This window comes from Paramormyrops kingsleyae, chromosome 4 (assembly GCF_048594095.1).
Source record: "Paramormyrops kingsleyae isolate MSU_618 chromosome 4, PKINGS_0.4, whole genome shotgun sequence".
Taxonomy (NCBI): Eukaryota; Metazoa; Chordata; class Actinopteri; order Osteoglossiformes; family Mormyridae; genus Paramormyrops; species Paramormyrops kingsleyae.
The window spans coordinates 11779548-11788464 of NC_132800.1; positions in this window are offsets into that span (position 1 = coordinate 11779548).

Consider the following 8917-nt stretch of genomic DNA (forward strand, 5'->3'; position numbering starts at 1 on the left):
TGTGACCATTCACTGCATGTGCTTCACTACCTAAACGGAGACTGACTGCTCATCTCCTTATTATGGGCACATGGCTCGAATTACGGGGGGCACTGTACCCCCCGATCAAGACGCAGACACCCACAAAGAGACAAAAATAGCACTTTGGGGAGGGTCTTAACATTTTTCTATTGTTGTAAAAAAAAAAAAATGATAACCTCACCTTGTAAGAAAATTGTATGTAAAACAATTTCAGACACCCCTAATGTGGACCGTACCATTTTAACCACCTCGGCGCTAGAAGCAGCCAGTCGGTCCAGTGCTGCCAACTTAGCGACTTTGTCGCTATATTTAGCGAGTTTTTAGATCTCTCTGGCGACTAGTTTTCAAAAAAGCGACTAGCCACAAATATAGCAACTTTTTCTAGTGTTATTGGAGACTTTTGGAGACTCTGACGTGGAAGCACGTATCGTTCTTACTCTCCTCACCGAGTAGCGGGTGCTGCCGTGGGCTCACCTCCCGTCCCAAAGCATTCACAGGCGGACAGTCCTCACGCAGCAGCCCCGCCCAGCTGCAGTCAGAGAAGGAGATGTTCACCCTTCCGCGTCCAGACTGCAAATGAATCGCGCATGCGCGAAGCCACCACTGGCTGATCCTGCCCTGGCTTATTGCCAAAAACTCCCCCAAGTAAACAGTTAAATGACAGTTTTTAAGAATAAGTAACTCCGCCAGAGTGTCTCTTTGGGGTCACTTTTGCCGGTCCCAAGCCCGGATATAGGAGGAGGGTTGGAATTGTGATATAAAAAAACAAGAATCGTCAGAAGAAAGTTCATTTGTAGTTCTAAACGTATTTAGGGTGTTTTTAACCACCTTTTGTCTCTCCCACGCCATTATTCCTCTCTCCTACAGCGTCCATTACAATTACATGTATATTATGCAAATGACGCAATGGCGTCATTTAGCGAATTCTAGCGACTTTTGGGACAACCAACAGCTACTTTCCTTGCTGTGGAGTTGGCAAAAAAATCTCGCAGGGTGTGAAACAGCTCTGGCCCAGGGGAGATACAGGTGGCGGCATGATCAGGTGCTCAGTGTAATTGCAGACATCCTGGAGCAGGCCAGGAAAAGACCGCAACCACTCAAGCCACAAACACCAGCGTTGCAGTTCATCAGGGCAGGGGAGCAGCCATCTTCTGCAAGAAAAACCAGGACCAACATCCTCCAGGGGGCACAAGGATGGGAGAAGACAGATGACCTGGGTAGGAAGCTCATTTCCCCCCCCCATCGTCCAGACCACCTTGAGACCAGACATAGTCATCTGGTCAGAGCAGGCAAAGAAGATCATCCTGGTAGAACTGACTGTCCCATGGGAAGAAGGCTGTGATGAGGCCCATGAGAGGAAGTATCTGAAATACCAGGACCTCATCATGGAGTGCAGAGAGGAAGGATGGCAAACATGGCTGTTTCCAGTGGAGGTGGGCTGTAGAGGGTTTCCAGCACAGTCTGTATGGTCGGTGCTCACTACACTCGGCGTATCAGGCAAGGACCGTAAGGCAGCTGTGCACAGGATTGGAGAGGCAGCAGAAAGAGCCTCTTGTTGGTTGTGGTTTAAAAGGGAGGAGGGGGGCTGGAGGCCTGGAGCTGATGGGCAGTGACCTGGCCACCACTGCAGACCCGCCAACTGGAGGGTGTAGCGGATAAGGGGCGAAACACCCTGAGAAGGTTGGGCACCGTCTGACGACATCGGCTCCATGCCAAGGCCACAGGCATTCTAAAGAGCGACTGTATGTGTGGCATCATCTGATGTATTAAGCAAGCAACAGTGGATGCGTCATTCATTCTCTTTGAGTGACCTGTTCATTGTGTTAGTCTGTCATGGTGCTGTAAATGTAAGTAGCCAGCAGAAATCTAGCCTGTTGAAAATGTGTTATTTTACAACCTTCATTTATTCGTTTAAGTGTTTCATCGACTAATGCAAGCTGACGTCTTTATAAGTTGAATTACTTACCACTGTCCTTCTGAGGCCGGTGTTCTGACGAGTTGAGCTACTTTGCCGAGATAATCTACCGTAGTGCTAATCGATAGCCCTAACCGTAGCTTACCTTGACAAAGTAGCTCTACTCGACAGAACACCGGTACAGTCAACGATAGTTACATTAACCAGCAAGATGAGCTAAGTTCTCTATTTAAACCAGGCTTATTTGGTGGTAAAATCGATCATGGTCATTTTCCAAGGAGATGAACTCCCTATGTTTTCATTCTCATTTTATCATGAATAAATTGTGTCTTTCTGAAAATAATGGTCATAGAAGTGTTATGAAAGCAGTACCCCCCAATTATGGAGGGGTAATTCGCACTCTGTATGGGCATAGATAATGAGCAGACTGCACACAATAATCTAAGCTATCACGTTCACACACCTACATTTTTTAATTTAATAAATCACAGTTTTTTGTAGTTATAGAATTGATCAGGCTGACATCACAATTAGCTTAATTACGCAGTACTATTTAGAAATGGAAGGAATGCAGAAAAGGCAGAACATATAACTAACAATAACAACATAAATATCCAACAAGTATGTGATTTCCTACATTCCAATAAGTAAATAACAGCTGAACTCCCTCCCATGCTACATCTCCTGTCGCTGAATTCCATATAGAAGGAAACACACTCAGTTCTTACACTGGATAAACCTGTCCACAAAATTTCCGTATCTATAATAGTCATCTGTTCATTCACACCCCCCTTTGACAGCTTTTATGTGTGACTCTTCTACTTCCTGTTACACCAATTAGACAACATTGCAGAAATTATGAGTGATGTCCACTGCTCGTACCATGGAACCCTAAACATGAAAAATAATTAAATCAATCACAGCTTAATGCGCAGTATGTGTGATGAAAAGAAAACGGCTGAATTTGAGGTGCTCCTCTGTCATCTGAGAGTCATATTTCCCTTTGTATAGCAAGGCCATCACATGGATTCCTCTTGTGTCTGTTGCGGGGAAGATGGAAGATTGGGTCAGTCTGAAGCTGCTGAAGACCTGTTTTTGTTTTGTTGTTCAGCCCACAGAACTCGAATACCACTGTGTCTGGTTCTGTGTCTGATATTCAAGTTTGAGCTTCCTGATAACCACTGAAAATTCAGCAAACAAAACACTTCACACATGTTCACACACAGTGTCTCACACTAGCTACTGTAGGTACTACAAAATTTCACTATGTAGGGTCAGTGGCTATTTCCATGCCTAGTTCACAGCTAGTTCAAGTGTACTGCCCAAAAGAGGGCCATCCAAAGGTTATACAGGGGGGTATGTTTCCATAAATGTTTATCCAGTAAGGAGGGAAAGATAAACAAATCATTACTTTAGCTAAAAAATATTAAAAACAATAACATAAAGTATTTGGCTTTTTATTTCATTTAGTTTCAGAAACAATGTGTGTAGTTTTTGTGTAATTGTAGTTTAAAATTTTATTTTCATATATTATTTCAGTTTATGAAAATATTCTTCTTCTGTTGGCACACCTCCTGAGAACCAAACTGAAGCAACCCCCCCTCCTCCCCCAAACACACACACACCCAGACACCTTGCAAATGTATGCAAAGTATAGGAAATGAAGGAACAAATCCAACAATGTAGGAGAAAGTTTGTTTGGGGTTGGGATACAACATAATCATTTAAATATACAGGATAGCCTTCTGTATCGTGTCTTTCCCCATTGCAGTTTCCACATCATGGGATCAGCATAAGAAATTTAATAGGAATTCCCTGGGAGTTTTGCAAAAGCGACAGACGACATGTGAAGGCCAGCAGATGACACACAAAAGTTCAGTAACTCATAAATGCGTCAAATTTATGTACAGTCCTGGTTTAGAGGACGCCGAGTGTGTTTACGCGGCCTCTCCTGTCATATCTCGCAGGGATCTTGCAGTGATCTAGGTATTTCACCATTCTCATATCTTTCTGCTTTGTTTCGCTCCACTTGCATACTTTCTTCACTCACCAAGGGGACCAAAGGGACCCAAACATTTGACATGGTTTTTCCAGAACATGGGCCTTAACCCCCTCAGTGTGGAAGGCTGAACTGTAGTGATCTATCTTAACCTTCTTTTCCAAAGAGGCCAATGCCCCCCCCCCCCCCCCATATTGTACTTATAGCTGTTTAATTGAGTTGCAAGTTGCAATAATTATAATTCTTGGCATAATAGCTAATAATGTAGGAGCTAAAAATGTCTGTGGTTTGCATGTCAGGTGATACTGACCAGGGATGTAGTTAGAGGTGAATGCATTGAGGGGCTGAGTATTAACTGGGGGGGGGGGGGGTGGCAAACTTACATACAACATAAAAACTATTCATGACTTATAAATCCAATAAATACACTTTCTTTTGGGGGAGCTAAAAAACATTTTGCGAAGGTTCCTCTAATAGAGGCCTGATGACGCCCCCATGGTATTAGCAGAACGGGGAGAGACAGAGATTGCAGCCATGCCTCAGCAGCTGTGTGAGACGTGCAGGATGACACTGTCCCGCAGGTGCCCTCTATGCATGCCAGTGTCATGTGAAGCAGGGTTACAAAACGCAAGATCTCACCATAATGGAGCAATTCATTAAACGTGTGCAACGGGGGGGGAATGAGCGGGATATACTTCAAATAAGAAGCGACCAGACAAAAGAGGGATTATTTAGCTAGAGAATGAAGCCTTGCAGGTCATCAGACAGAAAATAACAAGATCGGGTTCCTACCCAGCCACATTTGCTGAAAAGTATCCATCAAGGTGGGGCTTTTTAACACCAGGCACAACGTTTTTGCCATCATAAGCTGAGAGGACCTGGTTGAGAGCTCTACATTCAATTCAGAAGATGGGAGCCTTCACTGTGATTACCGTCTTCCTGCTATTTCTGCCCAGGTTACAGGTGTCCTCAGGTAAACAAACCTTCTGTACTGCTATATAACTAAATAATTAATTTTACACACTGCACTGTCAGGAAAAAGGGTACAGCCCTGGTACCAATGGTACTAATGGCCACTTCTATACCATAAAAGTTACATTAGCCTACAGCTAGGGTACAATTGGAAGACCCTTGAGTTTACAGCCCAAGTGACAAGTAACTGTACCTTCGAAGGTACAAATTGGAACGGCGTGTGTACTGATAATGTATTTCCTCTCATAGCACCAGAACATTCTCAGAGCCTGTTAGACACACTACACATTGAGATGTGTTATAAAGAATGATACCCATCTGTTTTTATATCTTTCTTTGAACTTTGAATGGTTTAAATTTCATCTTGTCAATCAACACGGTTTGTTTGAATTGCTAGAAACTGTTGGTGAGTTTAGAATGTCTTATGTGTGGCTCAGCCTGCAAAATATAAAGTAGCAAATTATCATAAATCAGTGCAGCTAAAAGGCTGAAGACCAGCTTTTATGGTTGATCCCCTGGCTTGTAGGGCTGTCATGTGAAGCCCTGTACTGGATTAGCAGTAATGAAATGAACAGATGGAGAACATCATATCAGCTGTGAACTTGCAGGTATCCTCACCAAAAAACAATCCCAGAAGAGAGAGGTTGGAAAACATTATCAGTTATTCTTTATAAACCAAACCCCCATGGTCAACTGGGTGCTCGACATCCTAACTTTAAGGCATGTAAGTGTTTTTACAGTTCAGCATCTAGACTTCTGCTCACAGTTGTTTTAATGCACTTGAAGTCCAGTGTCTACGTGGGTTGAAGTTGGTTATGGAGCTTGAAGTCCAGCATTTACAGTAGATGTGTTGTGAGCATAGATGTGTGTATAAAGTCATGAGATGATTCATTTACAGCTGTACTAACTGAGACTGTCAGGGTTTGGTCACACAGACTGAACTTCCTGGTTATTTACTGCTGACTGTGCTGAGACATCATGGTGGAGGAGGCACCTGCATAGGGGTGGAGAGGTTCTGGGATTTACCTGAAGGGATCTTTGTTAACCCAAACTACTCAACCCAGCTCTTCACTAAAATTTTTGTAGGAGGATGCTTGGATCCTCCAGTCCTCTGCTGTGGTGGGACAAACCATTCCTGTAAGAGGGACACCTGCTACTGTGATGAAGTGTGCGTATCTCTAACGGACTGCTGCTCTGACTACCTAACCGTTTGTAAGGTTTGTACTCCTTTGCATTCTGTACATGATCCTCTGTGCTCCTCCATACTCCTCAGCCCTCTCCCTCATACTCTCGTAGGTTCCCATTCTTACTCTGAGAGATGGACTAACCCACTATAATTGAAAAGACCAAGCAGGTTTGACAACATTCACTGTTATTAATACCAACATGCAACATGACTGGCAAGTACACACACAACAATGGGCATGTAACATTACTGAGTCAATTAAATTATGTTTTTTGAGGGTGAATATTTAGGCTTTTACTAATTCTTTTTTACAGTTACTTTTTGCAGTTACTACTTAATATGCATAACTAATTTTATGCTGCATTTTTGTGGGGTAATTTATGAGGTTATACAGTTGTACAGGCGTCACCAGGTATTTTGGCATACAGTATGCAATCAAGTCCTTGATGGGGAACTATAGTCCCTAGATTCAACTGGATGCAGTTCATCCAACTATAAAGTTTTATCACAGTCATTCCACTACATATGTCACTTCCTCACACATACACTTGCGAGAGCAAGCAGCATTTTTGTGATTGTGTGTAGCCATAAGGAAACATGTTGCAATCAGACTTTGGAGGATGGCTACCAACAACGAATACAAATCAGTGGGGCACTTTTAACTTTTGACCGTTTTCTATCGTACCCCACTCTGTGAGAGTTTTATGTAGCTTCATTAGTCTTTTTTTTAGTTTTTTAAATTTGTTAATAACTTCCTCCATACTAAGAATGTAGTCTGTTTTCTCCAGATGTACTTAAATTGCTGCATGTTCTCAGTAAACATCAAACAAAACATCAAACACTGGAAACAAGAAATGTGGCTCTGCTGAGGTTTCCAGTGATTACAGCCCCTCCCCACACATAGACGTCACAGCTTCACAGTTTCAGACCAGGAATTCTGTGGTGCTGTGGCAGAGTCAATTTTTCTGGCATAGCACCAGGTAATTGGGAATGGAAAAGCACGGAACCGGTTCCAAATTAGGCACCAGCACCACATTGGTGGAAAAGGGTAACTAATTGCATTTTCAAGACTTCCACAACATAAAGTCTTGTATCTCCCCCCTGCAGAACACTCCTGCTGTAACTGCGACTCCTCTAACCCTTGTAACAGCAGTAAGGGCTCCCACTTCTTCAACCGTAACCGCTACCTCTACTCCACCCACATCGGCAATATCTGGGAACCAGCCAACTTTATCCATCCCCAGCTTCCTGTCCACCACTGCCAAGATTCCCAGCATCACTCCAAAAGGTGTGCTCTGCTCTCCAGTTAACACCTAATCCTCTTGTCTGGTCATTAGTGTGATGCTCATTGTCTGGTCATTGGTGTGATGCTCATTGTCTGGTCATTGGTTTTGGTGAAAATCTTTGTTGAAAACATTTGTTACTAAAAAAAAAAAAACTTTTTAAAGTTAAAAATAAATGTGTTGCAAGCAGAACAGAAGCATGTAACAGAGGGAAAGGGGGGGAAGGAATTACAAGTCATGGTATTTAGGGTGATGAGCTGAGTGAAATAGTGAGTAGAAATGAAAACAAATCACAGCCATTTTAGCTTCAGAACTAGGAAAACACACAGGAAATGACATAACAGGGTCTGGGTGCACAGAACTCAGTTTATTTGGGCAATGAGGCAATGACACTTACCTAGTGCAGCGTCACGATTCAAGATAATTTCTGTTAAAATAAGGTGAAATTGCTCTTTTGTCCTGGCAGACATTCACACACTGATTGGTCAGATGAAGGTGTCCATTCTGGCCCCATCCAGCATTAGGAAGGAGGACATGGAGGAATCTCTTCGCAGAGTGAGCTCAGTGACTTTTGGCCAATCGAGCTTAAACATACCTCATTTATCAGAACTTATTTTCTCTTTATGCCACATTCTTGACCTGCTGTCCCTCCTGGTGTCAACACCACTTAAGTGAGAAAGCACAGAATGTGAATTTGTGCCAAGCTGTTAAACCAGACTTGATTTGAGTTAAAGGAACAGTTCAAATGAAGGCCACAGTTTGTTTATCCATTGTTTTGTTTGTTCACTACTTTGTCTCTTTTCTCCCCAGCTGGCATTCGTCATTGAAGCCTATTTAAGAAAACAGAATAGTAGAGTCTGCTCTTTCAGGATTACTAGAATACTGCAGGTGTGAAATTGCAGACAAATGTTTCTTTTAATATATTATTTAACAACACTCTCTTGTTCTGGTTGGTTATTTAAGGTGTATAGATGTTTCATTAAACACTGGTACACAGTTATAAATTGTTGCAGTTATTATATAATTATCAGCTGATCAACCTCTTTTTTTAATTGTGCTGTGAGAGTCCATTCAGCCTCAAACTGTCTGCTACAGAATCATACATATACGTCGTGGCGAGGAATGATAAAGGAAAATTAACATAGCAGCTCACAAACACAGGGAACTTTACTATAAACTAACGCAAAAGGAGCAAAAAACAAAAGGAACACAAGGAGTCTAAACAGAGGCTGGATGGCAAACAAAAATTAAAGCAAAGCTAAACGAAACCCAAGGCAAATGGTGGAAAAAGGTGGAGGATTGCACTTTATGTACTATAAATATATAGATACACACCCTTATTTTTCATTCCTCACCAACTGTTTGATCAGAGAAAAGTATGTACAGTTCTTCATAGAATAATGTTCTTTTGAAGAGGTTAAAAAGAGGGAAAAATACATCCATCCACTGTCTAGCTACTTATCCTAGTGAAGGATGTGGGGGGGGGGCAGATTTGGAGCCTATTCTAGGCACTGCCAGGCACAAAGCAGAGGTCATATTGG